This window comes from Notamacropus eugenii, chromosome 1 (genome assembly GCF_028372415.1).
Source record: "Notamacropus eugenii isolate mMacEug1 chromosome 1, mMacEug1.pri_v2, whole genome shotgun sequence".
NCBI classification, from domain to species: domain Eukaryota; kingdom Metazoa; phylum Chordata; class Mammalia; order Diprotodontia; family Macropodidae; genus Notamacropus; species Notamacropus eugenii.
This window is the reverse complement of record NC_092872.1, coordinates 637,092,529-637,118,660: the sequence shown is the minus strand read 5'-3', so window position 1 is coordinate 637,118,660 and position 26,132 is coordinate 637,092,529. Positions and strand designations below refer to the sequence as shown.

Genomic DNA, 26,132 nt, shown 5'->3' with positions numbered 1-26,132 from the left:
AAATAATGTGACAGCTTCATTGGACCCAGGAACTTACAGATATTGACCTTAGCTCAAAGTGTGCCCACCACTGTTGAGGGTGGGAGGAGGAGGAAAGATAAAGAATGTAAAATTCAACAGAATCCTAACAGAGAGAGAAGAACTACATGTGCTCAAAATCTTGGGTTGGAGGGAAGAGGTAGGTGTGGGTTGAGGCCCATTTAGATTTCTGAAATGAAATATACAACTTCTGAAACAAATCAAAAGCTCAAAAAACATCCAGTGTCATGATAAGCATTATGGAAAATAGAGACAGGTTTGTAATTATAATGGGTACAGTTACCATCAAGGGTTAAAGTGTGTTTTAGTAGTCCACTAGCAATTGAGCTACCAGCTCTCCCCCTACCCTTCTAATTTGAGTGTTTTACAACCTACACATAAATATTTTTTAAAGACCTTAAACTGGTCCTTTAAGGTGAGAGTGAAGGACCTAATTTTCTCTCTGCCTTAAAAAGTGGCCCAGCAGTTTGAAAGTAGCAGAGTACTCCAGGTTCCAAGAAGATGTATTTTGTCCAAAAGGGAATGTGATCACCATAACATTGATTCTTCCTGATAAGCTTCTCCATCAGAAATTTGAGTTTACTGAGAATGTTGGTTAATGTAAAGGGCTGCAAAAGTGCTTTGAATCTCCTCTGACTCACTTCTGAAGGTTTTATTTTGAACAAAAAAGGCTAATATTGAATTAAGAGAAAGCACTTTGGAAATTAGTATTCACCAAGAATAAAACACCTTCTGGCTATGGGCTGCCACCTAGATTCAAAAGCAAATATCCAGCTGACAGCAGGTAGACTCATTTCTGTATGATCTTGCAAGTGATTCAATGAGAGTTGTGGGTTTTTAAGAAGTCATAGTAATGTAACTTAAAAACAAAGTTTCTAAAAAACAATTTATTGCATAAGACCTAGGAGATGAAAAGAATGTAACTATTATTCTTGGTTTGTTTTGAGGTTATTTACTTAGGACTAAGCACCTCATTTTTCTTGTATACAAAAAGTAATTATGCAGTCAAAAGAATTATAGCTCATATACTTCAAAACATATGAAAAATGTAAAACTTTATTACACACATTAATTTCTAACAAAGGACATCTCCAGCATCAGTGTAACTGGGATAAGCCAGATAACTGATGTATATATGCGGATGTTTCTCCCAAATGGGTTTTATAAAGGCAAACAAACAAATAAACAATTTCTTCTGTTATGTCTCTATTTTATAAATTTTCACTTCCTGGTAGAGGCAATAGTTTTTGAAATTTTTTTTCTATGTTAATATATTCTCCTCAAGTAGCCTTCTCAGTCACCCACCAATTTCTCATTTTATTTTTCCTAGCTCCTTGGGTGGAATCCATTTCTCTCAGTAGTAGACCAGAGGTAGAGAAACACATGGGCTACATACATATTATAGTCTTGGGGTTGCTAATTTTGTTCCTGCTCATTTCGACCTTCAGGTTAGAATGTACCAGGTGTCCTTGGCCGTACTTGTTTTGTCCTATTACTGCTTCATTTGTTCTTCCTGTTTATTATTGAGGGGCAGCCTCCTTGGTAACCACACCTGGACTTCTGTCACCATATGGGGTATTTAGGTTGAGTTTTAATTGCCTCAAGAGTCCCCAAATGACCTAACCTATCTATTACTGGTGGGATGTTGTGAAAATGTGAGAAAATGAAATGAAAAATGAGAAATGCTACAGATGTTTCAGAGCACAGTGAAAAGAGCACTAGTCAGTCCTGGAATCTGGGAGACCAGGTTCTTTAAAAAAATTATCCTGAATTTAAACATCAAATAAGATGAACATTTTCACACACTACATAGAACATAAAAAAAGAACTTGCATATGGAATGACACATCTGTCACGTATGGATTTCATTTTCTTTTAAGTGCAGAATAAATTTGACATGCATTTTCAAAGCTGTCCTGTTAGTCTGTTTTTCTTTCCTTACTTCTGTTCTCAGGAAGTCTTGAATTCTAATTCAGCTTCTGACATTCTCTAAAAGTGAGATTGTGATCATGTCATAGGTTCTCAGTCTCATTTCTTTCATCTGTAAAATGAGGATAATAGTAATTATATTGCCTAACTCTTAAGAGTATTGTCAAGTTTGGATTAAATAATGTTTATAAAATACTTTTCAAACATGAAAGGCTCATATAAATATGAGTTTTTATTCTTAAATTTTCTATGTCATCTTATAGAAATCATTTATCATTGTACTAATTGTTTTGCTACAGACAAAATAATATTATTTTAAAAAAATGTTCCGTGGTCCCAGGCAGTGTCATTCTAGTTCTGCAATGATAATGGCAGAGAATTGGGAAAGGGAAGGAGAAAGCGTAGAGTCATAGAGCTTTAAGATCATCAAACAACTTTAATTTAGCTTCTGGTACCCTAAATATCATAGATTTGTCCAATGACCCAGGGGAAGACATATTAATAGAGCTGCTGAATCATGTTGAGCTTTACATTCAGGCTACATATAAAATCAGAATTAAAAACAAAGCATTGCAGCTAAATGAAGGGATGGCTCATAGACTTCTTAGAGAAGCAAAGGAAGGAAATGACAGAGAATATCTTACCATATACCCCAAAAGCCACAAGAATTATCATTTCATCATCATGCATTTTTGTGCTAATGATAAGTATTTACAAAAAGAACACCATGAAAATAATTACAGTTTACATACCACACTAGTTGCAGAGGATGAATAGGTAGAGAAAATCTATGAAGAAAAGCTCTTCCAAACCAAATTAGCATACATTCTGAAACTTGGTGACTTCAATCCAAAAGTGGGGGGAAAAAGTGAGGACAGAGAGAAATATGTCAGAAAGTATATGTCAGGAGAAAGAAACGAGAGAGTCCAAAGTCTTATTGCTTATACAGAATCTCATGCTTCTATATTAGGAGATCTTCTGTTCCAAAAAAGAATTGGTAGGTGCTCAATATAACTAACACCAAATAATATCACAAAGAAGGAAATTGACTATTTGTTAACAGACTGGAAAAGGTTCATCATGGAAGGAGGAGTTAGTTCTAAATTTGCTGTCTGTGCACAGTCAGAGTATTCAATCAAAATTTGTAATAAACAATAAGAAAGAACGATGAGAAAAAAAGACATGACTAGCAATTAAGTAACTATAAAGCTGAATTATTTAAACAGGTTACTGAAGTTTAATAGAGATAGTTTTGGTAGAGTGGATGAAGAGCGTTAAAGTTAGGAGGATCTCATTTAACTTTTGATCTCTGATACGTATTGACTGTGTGACTCTGGATAAGTCATTTGATCTCCCATTGTTTTAGGTAACTCTCTAAGGCTATAAGCTGCAGAGAAGGCACCCAATTGCATTGTTAGATAGTTTTCTCATCTAAAAGTTTTCTATACCAATGAAATCTTAGGTTTATTTCTTATCTTTATGCCATTGAAAATTAAATAGGGAAATGGACAACAGAAATAACATTGACACAGACAATAATTTCACCCAGAAGTTAAACCAGTGTCAGTTAGCTGATTAAAAAAAAGAGATCAAAAGAGTCCAGAGAGTGCTTTTATCATTATTCAACTTGTCAAATTGGGAGAGATCAGTGCCAAAGGCAAGATTGAGTTAGGATATAAAGTTATCTGTAAAATCTAACAAAGAAGTATGATGGATGCTTATGAACAGTATCTTCTCATAAAATAAACACTGGAGAACATAAACAGTCTAAAATGTCTGGCAAGATATCCAACTAAACAAAGTCATCTCAAGGATATTCAAAAATGGAAATGAAAGCACAGAAGAAAAGTGCAAAGATGTGAAAACTATTACAAGTTATCTCCCTCAAAGATAGTGGAAATCCTATATTTCAATCCCAATGTCACAGGCTCTGAAGTTCTTTACAAGGAAAGAACTAGTAGCTCTAAAGAGAGCAAAGATGGAAAAAGCTGCAATATTAGATCAAATACATACAGTTGAGATTTATGTTGGAAATGGTACAACTATGGGGTCTGATTTACAAGTTATTAAAAAGAGGGAAAGATACAAAAGGTGAACAAAAAACTCAAACCTTATTGTTGTTCAACAAAAATGCCAAAGAGACTATTAACAACTCCTAACTATGATGCTTTTTGTTACTCAGTTGTGTCCAGTGCTTTGTCATCCCATTTGGGGTTTTCTTGGCAGAGATACTTGAGGGGTTTGCCATTTTCCTCTCCAGTTCATTTTACAGATGGAGAAATTGAGGCAAACAGTGACTTGTCCAGGGTAACATACATATAAGTATCTGGACCCAGAACTGATCTCAGGATGAATCTGTCTAATTCCTAGGGCAGGATTTCATCTACTACACCATCTTGCTGGCAGTGTATTTCTCATGCCTTCATTCCCATTCATACAAAATCTTTATGAGGATCTTTTGTATAAAAATTGAGGGCATCCTCCTTAGGATATTAGTAAAGTACAAGCAGTGATGTTAAATAATGGGTCAGAGCTGAAAATTGACTGAACTATGTAGAGAACATAAGATATTATTTTGTTTATTGTTTATTATGCAAAGTATTCAACTTGCTAAAACACAGCATTGATAGATTCTTTTACACAATCTCTCCCATTCATAAATAACAAGTCATTTAAGATCCTTTGGAAAATATAATAGCAGAAATAACATTGTTCAATAATCCACAGATAACAAAAACTAGGTGGGGCAAAAATATTCAATTATGCTAAACAAAAAGTATTTGCCACTACGATAGAGGAGATTCAGTAAAGAGTGTAGGTTAAGGAGGAATTTTCTGTGGGATGTTTAACCTGGCACATATTAAGGGCTTGAATAAATGTTTGTTGATTGACTGATAGTGAGGTCTTTTAAGATACTTCTGTTTATAGATTAAATTGTTTTGTTTTGAGTCCAGCCCTTAACAATTGCAGAATTTCCTGGAACAGTTCTATAATTATTCAAAGAAGTACAGCTAGTCTACCTGCACAGGAAAGATAAAGTACACAAAGAATTCAGATTGTCCATATTTCAATATGCATCTCAACAGACACCCAGTAGAGCTTATTCAACAACATATGTGGATATGACAGACAATACAGAGAATGAATTGAACCCAGCATTTGTTATCTAAAGCACCACTATCTCCAAAGAGCTAAAGATGAGCATTGCACAGAGATCAAAGGGAATGTGCATAGTAGGAGTGAGCAGGTTGTAACATGATTTACAAGAAACTCCTGAGATGTATAGGAGTCAAGGGTGTCATAAAAGAATTGTATCGCAAAAAGGGAGGTTGGTCATATGGCAAGAGTGATGATGGGTGAATGGTCAAGGCATTCTATTCTTATCTTCTTTTTTTGTGAGGGGGACGTAGGAGGAGAGGAAAGTTTCTAGCACATTGGATGGATCCCTTGATGAGAACCTTTGGGGCAACATGGCCATGAGTTACTCAGAATTGCTAGGTATAGGTGCATTGTGATCTTTTATTACTGAAGGAACTCCTGAATCAATGAAATTACATATCGATTGATGTAATTGAACTATAAGACCAGACCAGGAATACATACACTACACATTTAGTATTAATATACTTCATATACTATTAACTCCAGTGCCATTGTCTAACTAATGCCTCCTCCAAGTGAGACATTTTCTCCTTTGTGTTTTGAACAAAGAGTCCCCCCAGATCTGTGACTCCTTCCTTCTTTACTTCCTAGCTTCTTTCAAAGCACAACTCATATCACTTTCTGCATGAGATCTTTTTGTAATCTCTCCAATTTTTAGAATATTCTCCCTTTTGAAATTAATTCGTGTTACCTTGCATATACTTGTATTTACTCACTGAAGCCCAAGCTTCATTGAGTTAGTAGACTGAAAGTTCCTTGAGAGTAAGGATTGTTTCTTTTTGTTTATATTCCTATTGTTAGCACAGCTTAAGGTTAATAAATATTAGGTGAATTAATATAATTTCATCAGTCAATTTAACGGTGTTAGACTTACAAAGCCAAATGAAGCCAGTGACCACAGGAGGGTTAAGCTTGCCATCTTTAATTACAAGGGCTCTCAGCTGTGTTTGAGTTTCCTTCTTTTATAAATCGCAGGCAATTAGTTTTCATGAAAGAAGGTGAGGATGTTGTCAGTGACACATCCTGGGAAGACAGATGTCAAAGGGGAAAATATTTTCATAACCATAAATAATGTAAGCTCTTTAATACAAATTCTCTCTTGCTCTCTCTCTCCCTCTCACTTTCTCTTTACCTTTCTCACTTTTTCCCTTCATCCCCCTCTCTCTGTCTCTCTCTGTCTCTGTCTCTGTGTCTCTGTCCCTCTCTTTCATACAGGTATACACACACACACACACACACACACACCACACAATGGAAATGATTAAATTCAATCAAACTCCAAAATATAATGTGACATAAGATAACATCAACAGTTTAATTCCATCAATAATTTCTATCAAAGCAATAATGAAAGTTAATCAAACTGGTTGTTTTGAAGGAATTTAGATAAATTTAGCAAATATACTAAGAATCTCTGATTTCTGTGGTGTGGGAACTTCTAGTACAGGAACTCCATCTACTAAAGGCAGATCACAAACTGTCTATGATTTATAACTAAATCCAGGGTACTTGACTGGGTATAAAAAGGTTAAATGATTTGTTCAAAGTGACAGTTAATAAGTGCGAACAGGCTCATCTTCAAGTCAGGTCTTTCTGACTCTAAGCCCAAGGCATTATATCCACTATACCCTTGCTGCTGCAATTTTTATAAAAAAGATGCTTATTGTAAAATGTAATGGCATTTGTCCTCAACCTGGTTTCTATGTGTAAACTAAACCCAACTGAGATTTTCTGATCCTTGGAAAAGACACTAAGTTTCAACTCAAGGAAGGAGGTCTTTGAGTCTACCATGAATATAGTACTAAGGTTTTTCTAATGAGACTTTCAAAGTCAAGACATTGAGTGTCAAGGAAATTCACTGGCTCTATGAGTTATTTCTAAGTGACTTTTATGTGCCAGGTACTGTTCTAGGTGCCATACAAATATGTGTATGAATAATAAAGGACTCCCTTGAATTGAACTTACATTCTAATGGGGAAAACATCAAAATACATATGAAAATGCATACAGCATAAATATAAAGGGAATATGTACGAATACATACAAAGTAGGGAAGTACTTTGTAATAAAAATACAAAGAAGTGAAATAGTTTGGAAGGTAAGGGAATTAGCAGGTGGGGGGTCAGGAAACAATTTGTGTAGAAAATGGTGACTGAGCTGCCTCTTAAAGGAAGAGAGGGAACCTCTGAAGTTAGTTAGGAGGCAGTGCATTCCAGGCAAGAAGGATGATCAGAGTAAAGGTGCGGAGATGGGAGATCAGTCCAACAAACATTTATAAATCACTTAGTATAAACCAGTCTCTAGCCTCTGCCACACTGGGGTATCCTAGTATTTATTCCTCCCTGTGGATGTTTCTCAGGACCTAACTCTGTCCTAGTCACTACGAGGGTTCCTAAGAAATATTTGTTTGATTGCATATATTAAAGATGTCAGATATTTTGATGATGCTGTACTTTATCTATTTAAAAAAAAGAAAGAGTCCTGCTGAAATCCCAATCAAGATCCCATTCAAATGACTCATTGAAACAAGGCAGAAACCCTGGAATCTTTATTTATTTATTTTGTTTTTGGTCACACAAACTCAGGATGACTCTCTTCCAAAGTGTGGAGGTCTTAAAATTGTATCAGTTGAAGAAACATCTACATGAGTGAAATACTAATAATAAAAACAATAAGAATAATGATTATGATAATGCAATGATAGCAATGATAAAACTTTGTAGTTATTGAATGACTTTCCTTGACTTTCTCTACAATACCCCACCTTAATCTCTTCCCCTACCTTTCCCACTTTTCAACTTCCTTTTATGTATTATCTTCCTTCATTGGAATGGAAGCTCGTTAAGGACAGGGACTATTTTTCTTTCTGTTTGTATTTGTGTCCCCAGTACTTAGCACAGTACAGTCATGTGGTAAGCATTCAACAAATACTTGATGACTTGACAGGTACTACTTCTTTTCATCCTTGAGACAACCTTGGGAAATAGGTATTACAAGAATTGACTAAATTTCCAGAGAATCAAACAACTCAGAAAGATAAAAAAAGAAAAAAAAGTCCCCCCAAAAACTTGTTTGTGGTTACTTAATACCTTTTGAAACATTAAAGTACTGGTACCCCAAAATATAATCCTAAAAATGACAATTGATTGCAAATGAATAGTATGGAGTTATCTGTGATGTCATCAATGCCAGAACAAATAACAGTCTACCTATACTTACCCATTCTGTGCTATACTCTTCTATATGATCCTAAAATATACCACAGGGTGAGCATCCAGTCCTCAGGGGCTTTCCTCTACTTATCTGAACCCTGATTTATGAAGCCCTGATAGATATGAAAATCTGAACTCTGTTGTGAATGCCTGCCCCATGGCCTTCTTTCTTTTTAAAGGATTTCCAGCATTTATCTTTAAAGGACATGGTTTTTCTTTTACTATAGGGTGTTCCTTAAAACTGCACAAAGGCTTTTGGTATACTCCATATTTATTATAGATCATAATTATTTGAGGGTAAGAGGGGCAGAGGAACTTAATGAATTTAAAGGTCATTGCCCTTGGAAGATTTGTCAGCAATGATGATCTTGTACATCTAAAAATATATAGTAATGTGGTAGAAGATCAAGCTGCAACTGACAAGAATTGGCTTTATTGACACCTCCTAAGAACATAGACATTGAACCCAGTCAGCAACACTGGTATAGTCTGTGCCAGCAGTCACTCACTTATGTGGCTATCCTTTCTAGTTATTCTTGGGGAAGTGTGTGACAAGAAAATATAGAATATTAAACCATGAAATGATGCATGCTCACAAATTCCCCCCAGAATATGAGATATTTCACAACAGACCTATTGTCATTACCTAGGTTATCATGATTGTTATGTATGGAATATTTCTTCAGAGGTAGACAAACTGTTTCATTTACCTACACAAGAGAAAACTGGAATAGATTCAAGGGAGAGGACAGGATGAATTGTTGAAATGGATTTTGAGATTGCTTTGACTATTCCAATTTGGGAAATAAGCAAAGCAACCAGTGTCAGTTCTCCCCAGCATCTGAAGATGTCATTCATTTGAAATTAAAATGGATAATAAAACTTGCCTTCTAGATGTGGGAGGGGGTGTGGTATTCACTTGCAACAAGATGATTGAGAACTGAGACACATGCTGCTTCCTGTAACTTCATGGGCTAATACCCATCTCCTAGACTGGTTGTCAGGGAAGTGTGCTGGGAACTTTAAAGTCCTATATGACCTTGAACAATATTTAGTCTTAAATTTAGGAATAGCTAGTGTAGATTTTCACAGTTTGTTCTTTTTTGCTATGTAAGAGCTGGAGAAATGCTGTAGGGGGGGGAGGTGTATGAGAATAATGATCTTTTTTAAAAGGCTTCAACTGAGCTGAAGGTTTGGCATAGGCAAAGTTTATAGGTAAAGCCCAAGGAAAATATCTGAATATACTGTGTTGGAAATGACCTGGAGAGTATAATGCGATATTTTAAGCTATCATGGTCCTGTTATTTTTCTTTAAATGAATTATCATTTCTTACTACCTCATATCATATAATATCATATCAGATCACATGATCTTACATATATCATATCATACCACATATTATCTGTAGCATCACATCATGGCTTGCAGTCATGCCATGCCAAAAAAACATTCTTTGATGACATTTTATGAACTATCTCCTTTGTAAATGTGTCATTTTAATACCTAGGTTCTATCCTCTTCACATTCACTATGCATGTTGGGTGATCTTGCAGTTGCTAGTGCAACCACCTCCCTCCAAAATAATCAGGATATTTAGTTTGTATATATTCTTGGTGAATCACTTCTTGAATTGGTTGTGTTCCTCCACTTGTGATCAGGGACCGTGTCTCACTATGCTATGTTCCGTTCCGTTATGTTGTGACGTGTCAGGCAAGGTCAGATCATGTTGTGTCATATCACACAATATATTAGCACAGTGGATAAGAGCATTAGGGTTGGAGTGAGGAAGATCTGTGTTCAAATTTAGCCTTAGACACTTAATAGCTGTGTGACCCTGAGCAAGTCATTTAACCAATATCTGACTCAGTTTCCTCATCTGTGAAATGGGAATAGCATCTACCTCCCAGGGTTGTTGTGAGAATCAAATGAGATAATACTTGTAAAGTATTAAGCACTATGCCTTGCCACAGGGTGAGCACACCCTGAATATTAGCTGTCATTATCATCATTTATTATGTCTTAGTTAAAAAGAGTATGCAATTTTCTAATGGATTACCCACGGGATCTATGCTTGGCCCAAGACTATTTTTTTCAATGACTTGGAGAAAGGTACAGATAAAACATCCTTGTCAAACTTGAAGATAAAAGAAAGCTATACTGCAAGAGTCAGGATCCAGAAAAATCTCAAATTGTATATTGGTCCCAAATTCGGTTGAGTCAAAATGAATAGGAATACATGGGAAGTCAAAGACTTGGGTTCACAAAATCGACTTCAGAAGCACATGATGGTTACAGAGCAATCTGTCTCCCAACAGAGGGCTGTGTTTCACATCCATGGTCTTGGACATTGTTATACTGGTGGCATTTTTAAAAATAGAGAACAGCTTTCCATCATTTCCACTATGGGTGTGTCCAAGTGTTTAACTCAATAAAGCAGTGGATCTAGATTCAGGAAGACATGAGTTCAAATCTGTCTCAGACGTTGATTATCTCTGTGACCCTAGGCAAGTCACTTAATTTTTCTCAGCTTCAGTTGCCTCATCTTTCAAATGGGGATAATAATAGCACCTTCCTCAAAGGTGCTCAAATAGCACCTTCATTTGTTGTGAAGAACAAATGAAATACTATTTGCCAAGCACTCGGATGATCTTAACTCGATGTTTACAGAGTATTTCAGCTTATTCACCAATATCAGTTACAGAGGATGAAAGAGATAAATTCTACATGGAACTTACTCACTAAAACCCTTCAAATTAAATCCACATTCGCTCTTATACTTCCTGATTTCAATGCAAAGAAAGGCATAGGGAAGGCAGAGAAAAAAATGAGAAAATGTGTTTCAAAAGTTAGGCATTAAAGAAGTCAAAGACTTCTCAAATACAAAGAAACCTCATCAATCAATCAGTAAACAAGCATTTATCATCTCTGTTATTTTCAAAGTACTGTGGGCTAGGGGCTATGAGTACAAATACCAGAGTGAGACACAGTCCCTGACCACAAGGAGCTGCTTTTAACTAGGTGAATATAACTAGTTCAAGGAGGGGTTCATGCAGGATATATACAAAATAAGTATTCTTATTACTGGGGGAGGTCACCACCACCTGTAGGATCACCCAAAGGGCATGGTGAGTATGGAGCAGGATGGATCACAAGGGTTGCAGAAGAGGCACTGCATAAGCATGTCAACAAAGAAATGTATAATTGAAAAAAAGGTAGTGCAGTGGATAGAGCAGGAGTCAGGAGGACCTGAGTTCAAATCTCACCTCAGACACTTGACACTCACTAGCTGAGTGACCTTGGGCAAGTCACTTAACCCCAATTACTTCATCCTGCGTCATCTCCAGTCATCCTGATGGATATCTGGTCACTGGATTCAGATGGCTCTGGAGGAAAAGTGAGGCTGGTGACCTGCATAGCCCTGCCTCACTTAAAGCAAAGTCAAGTGCAAGTCATGTCATTATTTCTCTGATGGCATGGTCTTCTTCGACAAGGAAGGATGAACACACACACAAGTGGTTGGGGTGGAAGCCACAAAATGTTTTGATAAGGCACTTACAGTTTAGTCCATATCAATACAGAGTATATAAATCAAATTCTGTTTAGGGATTAGAGAACCATTGGTATATGGAAATTGAAAGGTCATTATACAAACCATTCTTAACATATGGCTGATTACCATTAATGATATGGAACTTTCATTTATATCTGCAGTGTCCTTTTCTCCCAATAACTCTGTGAGGCAGAGAGTGGAAATATTATCACCTCCATTTCACAAATAAGGATATAGACCCTCAGAGAAATTAAGTCACTTGCTCATGTTCACACAGCTAGGTGATGCAGTGGATAGAGGGCTAGCACTGGTTTCAGGAAGACTCATCTTCATGAGTTCAAATCTAGTCTCATACAATTAACTACTAGTTGTGTGACCCTGGGCAAGTCACTTAACCCTATTTGCTTCAGGTCCTCATCTGTAAAATGAGTTGCAGAAGGAAATAGCTAATTACTCCAATATCTTTGCGAAGAAAACCCCAAATGGGGTTTTGAAAAGTTAGACATGACTGAAGAACTTCACTGAACGATAACACCATATGTAGCTAGTAAATAGCAAAGCTGTTATTTGAACCTGTGCTTCACCTCCCTCTCTTTAGATCTAAGGCTTTCCCCAGTGCACCATGCTGATTTACCCTTTGATTCAATAGGTTTGGTTTAGAACCTATCATGCTGGGTTCTGTAGGAGATGGGACAAGATTGCTGACTCCAAGGAGTTGACAACCTAGTTGGACGTAAGATCTTTAAAGGGTGATAAAGAAATTAGTCTCTATAAAAGAGACCACTTGGCTCTGATCCTTTTCAAAACTATCTTTTTGCCTCAAAAATGAGAAGGAAATAAACAAACAACCAAAGAAGCAACTGAATAAATCAAAAAGCTGTATTCTGCAGAGGGCTTGGAGATAAAGGTTGAAAGTGAGTCACCTAGATGTATCCCACTATCCCCTGAATGGTAGATACTTTTGAGCCCCTGGGAACAAAAGGGGATGAAATCCCATTTAAGGCAAATCCAAGGAGAAAGGTAAAGTTACTTTAGTAAGCAGAAAAGTGGTAGGAAATTATAAAGAAGCCTATCCCATGGGAACCCACTCATGGACAAATTGCTAATATTAGCCTTATTGCTTAGAGGTAGAATTCTGTGTTTTATTTTTGGAGTCTAAAAGACTGAAGCTTTTTCAGCCCTGATTCTGGCCTGCTGCAAGGACAGAGTCAAATGACAAAAGGAAAAGAGAATGTCTCAGATTTTACCTAGACCTCAAGATTTTTGCAAGCCTAAGTTTTCTCAGGGAAACTTTTCCCATGATAAAGAAGGAAGATAAAAGACAAGGCTGTTGAATTGGAGTCTATAGACTCAGTCCTAGAAATTGCATAACTTTCATTTACAGCTTAGCCCTTATCTGGCATGAAAGTATATTTAGACCACCCAAACTATAAGTTTGACCCAGTTGTATCATCACTAGGCTTATTGCCCCCAAAAAATCAAGGAAAGAAAATCAAAGGAAAAGGATCTCTACGTCATATCTATAGCTATATCAGCTGTTTTTGTGGTAACCAAAAATTGCAAACCAAGTAGGGAATGTCCTTCTGTTGGAGAATGGCTAAATAAATTGTAGCATAAGACTATAAGGGAATATTATTCTATCATAAGAAATGATGAAATGGACAATTTCAAAGGAAACAGAGATGACTTCTATAGATGGGTGTGCAGCAAAGTGAGCAGAAATAGAAAAATTTATACAAAGGTAACATTACGGAGAAAAACAAGTTTGAAAGACTTTACAACACTGATAGATACAATGATAAACCTTAAGTCCAAAAAGTTGATAAAACCTGACACCTCTCAGCAGAGAAGTATGAATTTAAAATTCACAAAGAACATACATTTTTGGACATGACTAATGTGTGGATTTGTTTCATAGAGCATGTATGTATTAAGAGCTTTTTAAAAAAAAATTCTTTCCCTACCGAGGAGTGGGAGTGAGGTTAATGACTCAGAGTAATGTAAAATACTTATTATTTGAAAACCACCACCACAACAATAGACTATTAAAGAAAAAAAGCAAAATAGGACAGGAGGGGAGGATGACTCTGTAAGCAAAACAACATGTGTAGATTTTTATATGTTCTCTAGAACAAATAAGATTCAAAAAAGTTCTCCAAGTTCTAGTCTCCTCCTCAGGAAAATATGCCCATATTAATGGAAATTTGTATTGACTGGGCAAAAATGGGATGCTTTTCTAAAACAAAGATAGCCAAAGAGCCCGAGGAAAGGAAGAATTACAGGTCAGTTTCCTCCAGGATTAAGTGCTATATGGACCATATGGATGAGCCCAGAGCAAAGGAAACCTTTGGGGTTTTCTGCCTCATATCAAAGTGACAAGTCCTTTCAGCACTGAATCCCCACACAGCTGGAAGGAGCCAGGAAGTTTTCATATCCAAAGGGCCCAAGAGCTGAATCGTCATATTCCTAGATCCCTACTGGCCAATTCAACTTCTACCTAGTCTAGCTTTTGAGCTGTATCATCCAGTCTAACCATCTCTTCTTACAAATGAAAAAACTGAGGCCTAGGGAGGTTAAGTAATTTGTCTGAGGTCAGTATAGGCAGGATTCAAAACCAGACTTCTGCCTCCCAATCCATTGGTAATGACAACTTCATTGCAATTGTCTCCAAAATTATTTATATCAAAAGTCTTTGCTCTGGTCATAAGTGGTTAACTTGGTTAAAGATGGATGTGTCCAGGAATTCACATCATCTCAGTGAAAAAGGAAGCCATTTGTCAGTAGTGTGAAGAAATTCAGAAATTCCTCCAGCCGGGGTAAACTTCAAGAGAACACTTCACTTGCTGTATTGAATCCATTAAAATTACAACGGATTCTCCCCATACAATAAATAGCCTTCACAGAAGAAATTTCTATTTCAGCTCTCATGGTCTTGCCTCAGAGATGTGGTTTCTCAAAAACTGTCCTTCCTATTGTCTAGTTTCCCCCATTCACAAATCTCAGTTCAAAAATTTCTCAATTCATATTGATGTTTTCGAGCGCTCAGTAAACGCATTACTCAGGCAGAGTTCTTTGAAGAATTGTGGAGTGACAGTGTGTGTGTGTGTATGTGTGTGTATGTGTGTGTGTGAAAATGTTTCCTTAGCATTTAAGAAAACAGTTAATAATTCATACTGATGGGAGGTAGTACAAGTAGGGCACTCTCCCAATTTGCATTAAAAGTTCTATGAATGTTTGGGAGCAGTTTTTTTCTTCTTCATGGATCAGATTTAACATTCTTATTCCATCTAACAAAGGAACTCAGATGCATTTAGTTTACAAAAACAAAAATTCCTCTTTCAATCTCACCAATTCTCAAATTTGAATTACGTGGCTTCTCTCATGTTGTGTCATAACCTTAATTTTATTTCCCCATAGGAGGGGAGTTGAATTCAATTCTTACAATTTTCATGCTCTGCCACCAGAGAACAGCTGTCCAGTTGTCAAAGCTCAAAGGGTTAAAAAGTGAGCATGAGGTGTGGACTAAGGTCTAAAACTGTGCTATCATATACACTAAACGGATAAAAGTAGAGAAGGCTTATGAATTTGGAGTCCATCAACCTTTTAAAATATATTTTTGGTAACTGCATGTCAATGCAATTGATTTTCTTTGCATTACTTCATTTTTATTTTATGTATTTGAAAATATTATTCTGAGGGGTCCATAGATTTCAGTGGACTGATGAAGAAAGGGAAGTCCATGACTCCAAAATGATTGAAAAACTTTCTTTTTGTCTTTTATTGGTCAAGTTTCTGCTAATGCTAGATTACATTCCATCTAATTATATGACTACAAAGACAGTGTTCTTAGTAAAGGAAGAAGGGGAAATGTTTCTAGGAGTGAGAATTTGCGCGTTCAAGGCCTTAATCAGCTGTTCTTTGGGGCTCAGATTCTATCCAGTTAATGTTGGAGTTTGGTGACAGATATCCAGTTCCAGGAGATTCCCCATCTCTGTACTTAGAGGTAGGCTGACCAAGGCAATGTGTTGATTCAGCCCACGATCCTGAACATTTGTAAAATGCCTTTTAATGAAAGAGGAGTGTCCTGAGTAACACGCTAAATCCCGCCTGTAATCCGCACCCCAAGGAGGAGACAAAGGAGCTCTCCCTTCCCCTAATATAGCTGCAATAAAGATAGGATGACGGCCCCTGATGTAAACATAAAATAATTGTACACTGAGGCTTATGCAAAAAGCCTTTGTTCCCCAGTACTGGAAAGGCAGTCACCCTGAAACAATGGGGCAAATTAGCATGCATCCAGCCCAAGGCTCTTAGCAGCACACACACACACTCATGGTGACGGATGCTTAGCTCTTGCTGGGAGGTCACCACTAAGAATCTTTCTTGGGAAGGCAGCATGTCACATTTCAGACACTTTCTCTACAAATGGGCTTTTGCAGCTCAAAGGGGGGGCTTTCTGATCCAGATAATAAAGTCCATTTACATGAAAAGATGCCGCTTTCAATGACATGATTAATTTCGGAAATACCTGGCATCTGAATGAAGCTAAGACTTCAAAAAATGACTGATGATGAGAAAAGATAATTAGGCAAATGTCAAGAGTCAGTGTTTTGATTGGTGACTGAGGGGCTGGTCTGTCTAGGTTATCGCGTACTCCTTCCAGATGGAAATGAAAGGTCTTTGTGGTGAGTTTGGGATGATCAACCTATGGTTAAACATAAACTCTTTTTAGCTTACAGTTGCCCTAGCTTTTCGTCCATCATGGTGAGCAGTGAGGTCTCATGCTTTCCCTCAATGACTTTTTAGATAATCCCAAACAAAGCTTGTCCTGTTACTTATGAGGTCTGAAAAATGTAAATTTATCTCTCCCTTCATGTCATCTGTGCAAAAGTAGCTGCTCTGTTCTGAGCCCTTTTAAAAGTCTCACTGACTTTTTCCCTCAAAAAAAATGTCAGACTGAATTTAACAATCTGCAAAGAGGACTTCAAGACAAAGGATGAAATGGAAGGTAATTCAAATGTACTCTGTCCCAATATCTTCCTTCTTTTTTTCCTTCCTTCCTTCCTTCCTTCCTTCCTTCCTTCCTTCCTTCCTTCCTTCCTTCCTTCCTTCCTTCCTTCCTTTCTTCCTTCCTTCCTTCCTTCTTTCCTTCCTTCTTTCCTTCATCCCTTCCTCCTTTTCCCACTTTTATTATGTTTTTTTTTTCCTGAGGGAGGCTTGAAAACTGTTTCTTCACCATTTTTCTTTAGGTTTTCAACTTTACTTGGATAATCATAGCAAAAGCTGCACTATGCAGATCAGTGTCATCCATAGAAAAGGACAAGAGGAACACATGATCCATATCGCAGTGCACTATTAAGATTCCTCCTCCATTGGTATCCTCTTAAAGAAAGAGATTCTTAAAAAAGACAAGGAGAGTCATTCCTTTTCATTCCCAACTGGCCATTAGGGCAAACATAGGTTAACATTGCCCTAAAAGAACCTGTGAATGTATTCCTTTAAAACAGTGGGCTAGTTAGACATCCAGATTGCCTCTCAGCTTTTAACCATTGACACCTACTTTCCTGTACTGGGCTGTGAAATTGATCAGTTGATCACTCCATCAAGGAATTTCTTGAATAAGAAAGGAGATAATGCAGAGGAAGCAGGGGGTTAACAAGTCATGGCCTAATTTGGCTAAATCATTTGAGATCTGCAGCTGCTATTAGTTAATCTTTATGTAATTTGGCATAGCAGACTTTCTGAAGTACCAGAAGATTGTCTCCTCTCTACCTCCCCTCCTCCTTAGTTCTGTCACTGTGGGCATCTATGGGCTTAATATGAGATACTATCTTGCAGGCAGAAATGGTAAAGGTTTTATAGCTGTGCATTAGCCAGAGGTGGATAACCTATCTCTGAAAGGCTTGATTGACTCGAAACATATTCTTAGCCTACTTAAAACTGCTTAGAGAGTGTCATGGAGGTCCCCCCAAAATAAAACGTTCAGTGTATTTAGTGAAATTCTAGATTCTGAGTACATGTAAGGGCACTGTAAGATACTAATTAGGTTGTAACATAAAACACCGTAAAAAGCCAGGACATGCCATAGAAAAAATCCAGAGTGTCAGCCAGCTTTCTTCTGTTAGAAAAAAATACATTAAAATATATTCATGGCAAATATATGAGGCCATTGACCAAATCTGTTTCTAATAGTGGAACAAAGCTGGAAAGAATTGAAATTTCTCTTGGTGTGGAAATTTCTTCTTAAATCAGTGCAATTCCAACATTTTGGCACAATATTAAAAAAATTTACTAACTAGGATACTCAAAGCTTAATTATTTCTGTATTAACAAATATTACACATGACTTAGTACAAGGTAACTTTCTCTAACTTTCAGAAACTTGCTTTAGATAAGTTGTTTTGTGGTAGTTCTGAAAAAGTGGAATATTAAAAATAATATTTATAATAGAGATTACTGCATTGTACATCATCTGTCATACAAATAAAGCAATCTGAACATAGTTTATGAATTACGCCCCTATCTGCAAGTTTGAGATCTTGCTACTATTTGAGTTATCTTTCTTGAAAACTTATACTAAAAATATTTGAAAATAGGAAGATGCCTTTTGGTTCGGGGATTAGAAAATGCATGGTTGGGAGTGGGATAACACAATCCAAATAGAATATGGTTATGTTGTCCTATTTGCTTTTAATCATCTGTAAATCCTAAGATGCTTAACATTTTGTGTTTAAATATTATCCTTCAGTACAAAGCTTTTCCCCTGCTTATGCATAATTTCATCTAGAAATTAATATCTCCCACTTATATTGCATCAAAAACAAGAAACATTTTCCTTTCTTAATGGTGTAGGAATTAGTGTAATTTTAAAGCACTCAAGAATATAATTATTTACATGCACTAGAAATATTAACTAGAACTATCTGATGCAAGGTATATGGAAAGTTAAGGAACAGAAAAATAATATTCCTCCAGATGATGAGCAAGAAGCTACATTAAATGTTGCTGAAGTAGAAACAATTAGGTCTGGGAGGGTCAGAGGGAAACATTCCAAATTGTAGAAGGATGTGTTCTTGGATGCTTGGAAAATTAAATCTGTTTCTGCCTTTAAAAAGAGCCAAATGTACATCAAGATTGTTTACCTTATTCTCTGCTAAAATTCCTTTTTTTTTTTTTTTTGAGGGAAAAGGAACTTTGGCAACATTGGAAATGATGGAAAGGAATGAAGTATTAATTTTATAAATGTGTTGCTAGTTGTGTTAAAATTGAATGCAATGCATATACGTCAATTGGATGTATATCCAGTTGTAATATTTTTATCATTATTATGAAGTGTGCTTTGTTTTACAAATGAGTCGGCACATTGCAAGGATTCCAGGGCTTGTGCTTAAATGGGAATTATCATTTTTCTTCTTTTGTTTGTAAAAGTACAGTTTATATTTCGGAGGTGATTGATAATTTAACTGGAAGGTTTTGTGATTAACAATACAGTATTTTTTATTGAGTTATTTCACACACAAATGGCTAGGCCCAAAGGGTATTCTAGGTTTACAAGATTTTACTAATATATGGGCTCCCCTCTGTATTGAAGCTGCTAATTAGTGCTTTTAAGCAGCTCAACATTTTATTCTTGTAAGGCACCATATCAAGGGCTAATATAAAACTGTTTATGTAGAAGGATATATAAAATAAGGTGTTAAACCCAACACAAATTGAGTGGCAGGGGGTTCCCACCAGTGCTAATTTTATGTTTGTTTTCTCTCATTTAAAGTTAAGATGCCTGTGTTATAATTGTGATGTAGGAACATGGCTTACATACAGATGAACTGAAATGTGTCAATTTACGAGCTGTGATTGTCTGGCAAAGAAGTCAATGGGTACTTTTATCAGGGAATAGCTTAGTTCTAAAAATGACTTTTTAATTTTAACAGAGGGACATATGGGGACTTAAAAATATGGATCTATGTTTTTATGTGTGATGGTTATGTGAGACATGCTAAAAGTCCCAATTCCTGCTAAGCATGTTTAGAGAGATTTTTATAGTATTTGATACTTGTATCTCAGAATGATAACACACTAATGGGTTTTCAAGTTTCTTAAGACAGTTTGAAGAAAACTAGAACTTTACATCCTGTTTAAGGTACTTCAGTATCTTAAGTCATGTCAAAGTTCTTTAAGTATCTTAAGCCAGCCCCTTAAAATTGGCACACTAGACCCCAGACTCGTTAGGCTAGAAATGACCTTGTTCCCTCCCCTTACCTACCCTTAGGTTTAAAACACTATTCAATTCAATTCAATTCAACATATGATTTATTAAATCAGGAAAAAAAGATAATTTATTGCGTCAAGACAATTAGCATCTATTAAGTGCCTACTATGTGCTAGGCACTGTGGTAAGCACTGGGATCAAAAAGTAAGGCAAAATATTGCTTGCTCTAAAGAGACTTACAACATAGTGGGAGACAGAACAGGGAAATAAGTATATGAACAAGCAAGATACGTCCTGAACTCTATCACAGAGCTACCTAGTAGGCACATAGTAGGTGCTTAATAATAAATTGCTAGTTGATTGACTGAAACAAGGTAGTAGAGGAGAAACAAGAAACCTATAGGGATTGCTAAAGAAATCTACATGTGCATTAATTTAAAAATTATGGAAACTTATGATTCAAAAATATATTATTTGAGATAAAGTCAATGTTAGAAACATATCAAGCATATACAATCTGTATTTCAGTGCTTGAAACATCTTGAGACATAATTTTGATGTGATGTTTTGAAATTAGAATTTATTGGGCTTTCTTCTGAAGAAAATGAGGACAATGTTGGGAAAAGAAAGGATACTGGAGTGAGTTATCTTGTCATCATAGACTTTCTAAAGAGTGGGCACCCTGCCCAATTTATTTGTTACGTATGATATCTGAACACATTGTGAGAACATAAGAAATACCAAAGAAGTTTAGTCACAGGTAGTTGAGCATCCACTAAACAATAGTGGTGTCAAAGAATTAGTAGTTGTGTCTCTGAGGAATTGTCATCAGAGAATTGCCATAGTGTGAGTATGTTGCGTTCTGTTTTTATTTTTCATTTCTTAAGGTACAGTCGTAGCTATATGTAAGACAGGAACTTCAGAGAGAAGATGAAATTAACTCTAGTTTAGTAAAGTAGTTCTCAAATGTTTTGGTCTCAGGACTTTGAAAAATTATTGGGAATCCCCCCAAAAGTTTTCTTTTATATGGGCTATATCTATGACACTTGTTTGATTGGAAATCAAAGCCTTTTTGTATTATCATGAAAATCATTTTGACCTCTGTCATACCTTGAGAAGGTCTTGGGGATCCCAAATGGTCTCTGGGCCACACATTGAGAATCACTCATTTGATAGAATTAGCAATGAACTTGTGAATGAATCCGATCTGTTTTCTAGCCTCAACGGTGCCACTAAGTAGCCATGGGCAAAAGTTATCCTCATAGACTTTCAGTTTCCTGATCTGTAAAGTTGAGATAACACCAGCACTCTAATTCACAGTAATGTTCTAAGCATCAAGTGAAATAATGCATAGAACTTTGAAAAATAATAAATATACGTGTAAATATAATTTAATGATAATAATATGTTCATTCTGGTTGAGAAGCAGTATAGAATAGTGGTGAAAGCATTGATTTTGGGATGAAAGGATCTGGGTCCAAGTGCTGCCTCTGATGCTTACTACCTATGTGATCATTGGGCAATTCACTTCGGCCTCACAGACCCTCTGTTTTCTCATCTATAAAAACTAACTAGCTAATGAGAGGGCAATGGCCTCTGATTTCCTCTTTTCAGTTCTCAATCTATAATGTCATGTTCCTGGTGTTTTGAGGTTTTACAAAGAAATTTTCTTACTACATCAGTGAAATTCGTACTATAAGCATAAATCTCATTTTAAAGTTAAGGAAAATGAGACTCAGCACCTCATTAATGATATTAAGTGAATGATGAAGGTGTGGGATATCTCTGGGCATTGAGATTGCTGAGGGCCACTATATAACTAGAAGAGTAGAAAGCTAAGGGGAGAACCTTGGGGGATACCTGTACTTAGGAAGTCTAAGGAGAAAGAGATGAAGATATTGAAGAGGAATCATGTGTTTCTCTTGGTTCTGGTCCCCTGATTTCCCTACTCTCCCCTGCAACTCCCCTTCACTATAGTAAGTTTATAAGTAGCCAGTATAAAGTGGCAATGATAAGAAATAAGATTGCAAAGGGGAACTTAGAAGTCACATAGAAGCCATACCAAAGATCAAAGGAGCATAATTTACAAATTGTATTATATATTAACCAAAAATCACATCCTAGTAATATGTGCCGAATCAAGGGAATCCATCAAGGCTTTGTTGTCAGGACCTTTTGGTCCTATGATATGTAAATCTCAGACAAGTTTCAGAAGACCAGCAGAAGACCAAATGGTGCTGATAACTTAGAGATGACTTGGGTATGTTAACTTTAAAGTTTTACTGACAACTTTGAGATGATTTGGATATGTTAATGAAAAAAGCTGAGGTGACATCAATAAAAGTTAGTCTGTTTTCCCCCCAAAAGTCTATAAAAATGAGATCTCAAACCTCTACCTCTGCTCCACTCCCCAAGCACTCTCCTATCTCCATTGGATTCATGATGCCTAGAGTTCCCCCATGGTTACAAGTATCACTTGCTGCCTATCCCCTTTCTTATAGTCTTCCCCACCACTGACTGTCTTCCTTACTATTCCATCCCCTGTCTCCACACTTTCTAGCACTCTGTTAATGATGCCTTCCTGCATTACTGTACCTTGATTTTCCCTGTACTTTCTATGTCATTTGCTCCTATACTCTTTGTTCTTTTTAAAATGTGATTGCAGCCTTACCTCCTGCTTCCATTGTAGAATCTCCCTATGAGTATTCAAACAACAAGGCCTGACTGCCCCGTTTCATATTTTCATAAATTATCAATTCAAACTAGTAGAGGGAAATTCCATGGAAGTTAAGGGAGAAAGTCTGAAGAAGGAAGGGTGACCAACAATATCAAATGATGTATATAGATTGAGGAAAATAAGAACAAAAAAAAGTCCTCAGGATTTGGAAGTGGGAGGTCGTAGTTGATCCTGAAGGGAGTGGTTACCATGAAGTAGTTGGATTGGATGGCATACTGAAAGGGGTTAAGGAGGTATTGAATAGAGAAATGTCCTCAGTGACCACATACTTCTAGGATTTTGATGGGAATTGGAAGGAATTAAATTAGATAAGGACAAGATATATGTAGTAGATGGAATATAGAATCCAAGGGTTGATGATCATAATATTATAACAATGTATTAGGAAAACTATACACACACACACATAATGTGTATGTGTAATTCCTGACTGAATGTGATTCAAATTATATTGGGCCAGTGTAAGAGGTTTCTGGTCTGTGTTTACTGCAAAGAATATGATGTACAGTCAGATTTTGAACAGCAAAAGCCAAAGCCAGCTGATGGGGTTTGGTGTTGTTTGGATGAAAACATATCATCTAGAAATCTAGGGAGAGATCCAGTTTCAGTGTGAGATGACTCCTCAGAGGGAAGTGAGAAAAAAAGAAGGAATGGTTGTGAAAAGAAGAAAGAAAAGGAATTTGTTTGATGGGGATGGAAGAATTGGGAGGTGGGGGGGGATAATTAAAGAACTATTTTTAAGGGAAGTGGGGGATGGGCCTAAAGGAGCTGAAGACAAGTGTGGTAGAAGTCAAGCTGCCAATAAGCTCAGAATAGGGTAAAGCTTCTTATTAAAGCATAGAAGCTGTATCTTGAACAGCTCTAAGATTTTTTTAAAATCTCTCTATTAAACTATCATTTTCATAGTTAACGTAGCACCTAATTTTCTGCCTTCCTCCTCTGAACTATTTCCAGTAATGCATACTGATTTTGAAGGCTATAGGTCAAATCATCTCCAATCTGAAATGACTTCTCAATGAACTGAAATATATATTTGATGTGTAGTGATCAGATAATCTCTTTTCCCCAAGGATTCAATTTTAATGAAATCTCCCATTTATATGACACTTTAAAGTTCACAATCCACCATCACCCCCACAACTTTTCTCATAACAACCTGGGCTATAGGTAGTTATAAGTATGAGTGTATGCGTGCTTTCTGTGTGCATGAATGTGTACAAGGAGGTTGTAAAGTGTGGTTCTGTTATTTCTTCAATGTAGGGAACTCTTACTGTAGAAAACCATTCCACTGATGCTGAGCCCCTCAGCATCTCCAAAACTCGGATTCTTAGAAAGTTGTCCTGGGACACAGAGAAGATAATTGTCCTACCCATGGTCACATTTCTTGTATCTACCAGAGGCAAGATTCAAACTCAGTTCTCCTGACTAAATCTAACACTCTATTAATGATGCCCTCCTGCCTCATTGTATTTTAAAATTGTACTAGAGAGAGTAGGAACAAGACCAGTGGCTGAATCTCAAACAACAATAACATTTCAGCTACTTCCATACTTGCCTCATTGTGTTAGCCAAATACCTTGCATATTTAATGAATATCTGTTGATTGACTGATTCTGTGACATTGTCATGACACACCAGGGTATTGGGACAGAGAAATTGAACATGACCTTCTTGACTTTTGAGGCCATCAGCAAACAATAGGAAGTAGTCAATCCCTCTGTTGGAGGGAGGACATCTGCCTTGAGAATGAGCCTGTATTTCAGTAGATTTATAGGCCATATAGAAGGTACTATCTTGGGAAATTTGTTTCAGTTAAAACAGCTACTCAGACTAAAATGACTTAGCAATTCTTGAGCTAGTTAGATGAGAATACTCAAAGCTAAGCATATATTTTGTAGATAACATGTTCTTTGCTTTTAAAAAGCATATCTTGTGGTCATTGGCTATTTCCTTTTGCCTTAATTTATGTAAAGTCAAGTCCTGAAGTTTTATTCTCCTTATTTGGTCATTTTGTAGCTCTAAAGAGAAAAGATTTATATTGTGGGTCCCCTTTCAATCAGAAGTCCTTGGAAAATGAATATTAAATAAATCAGTGAATTTTCACATTACCCTTCCCCCCCCCCCCAAAAAAAAATCCCTCTGAGCCCTTAGTATTTGGTCAGATAGATGCCTGAATCATGAGTGTGCAACATGCCAGGAGTTGTTTGGGTTATCCTTTAGCTACCCTGAAACTTTAAATTTGCCTTCTCCATTTAGCTAAGAGTTCACTATATCCAGAGGTTTCAAATGCATATACAACCCCCCCACCCCTGCACAAGCACAAATATAGATATAGATACATGGTATTCACATGCCACATTTCTCCAAATCTACTTTATAGATTTATTGTTATTTTTCAGTCATTTTAGTCATATTTGACTCTGTTTCCCCACTTGAGGTTTTCTTGGCAAAGATACTGGAGAAGTTTGGCATTTCGTTCTCTAGCTCATTTTACAGATGAGGAAACTGAGGCAAACAGGGCTAAGTGACTTTCCCAGAGTCGTACAGAGAGTAAATGTTTGAGGTTGGATTTGAACTAAGGTTCTTTTGACTCCAGGATCAGCACTCTAGCTATTACAGCACCTAGCTACCCTATTTTGTAGATAACTTATCCCATATGGTGTCCTGTAATCTACAATCTATAATCCAATAATCAAGGAGTTCCTCCAGCAATTTTTAATCCTAGACAGGTTTCACAGAAATAGGAAAAGACTGGACTAACATTATGTAAATAGTATCTACATAAAGTCTATAACCTCAAGGCTAAAACTATTACCACATAATCATATAATTTCATAGTTAGAGATCGGGTTGTTTAAATATTCAACTTCCTCTTCTGTTAATCTGGGCAATTTGTATTTTTTAAAATATTCATCCATCTCGTTTAGATTATCGAATTTGTGGGCATAAAGTTGGGCAAAGTAGTTTCTAATTATTGTTTTAATTTCCTCCTCATTGGAGGTGAGTTCACCCCTTTCATTTTTAATATTAGTAATTTGGTTTTCTTCTTTCTTTTTTTTAATCAGATTGACCAAAGGTTTATCAATTTTATTAGTTTTTTCATAAAACCAACTGTTGGTTTTATTTATTAATTCAATAGTTTTCTTAATTTCAATTTTATTAATCTCTCCTTTGGTTTTCAGTATTTCTAATTTGGTATTTACTTGGGGATTTTCAATTTGTTCTTTTTCTAGCTTTTTCAACTTGCAAGCCTAAGTCATTGATCTCCTCTTTCTTTATTTTATTTATGTAAG

General features: G+C 36.4%; 1 long non-coding RNA gene across 2 annotated transcripts in view; it reads right to left on the bottom strand.

Moving 5' to 3' along the window:
• Positions 1–1,077: 1,077 nt before the first annotated feature.
• Positions 1,078–26,132, bottom strand: part of LOC140520922 (uncharacterized) — a 62,830-nt gene continuing 37,775 nt past the window's right edge. Inside the window, exon 3 of one of the 2 annotated variants that reach the window (XR_011972709.1) lies at positions 1,078–2,080. This is a non-coding gene — a long non-coding RNA (uncharacterized lncRNA). Of the gene's footprint in view, positions 2,081–20,623; positions 21,385–26,132 lie in introns of those variants that run through there. The other variant, XR_011972710.1, reaches the window with a different exon arrangement.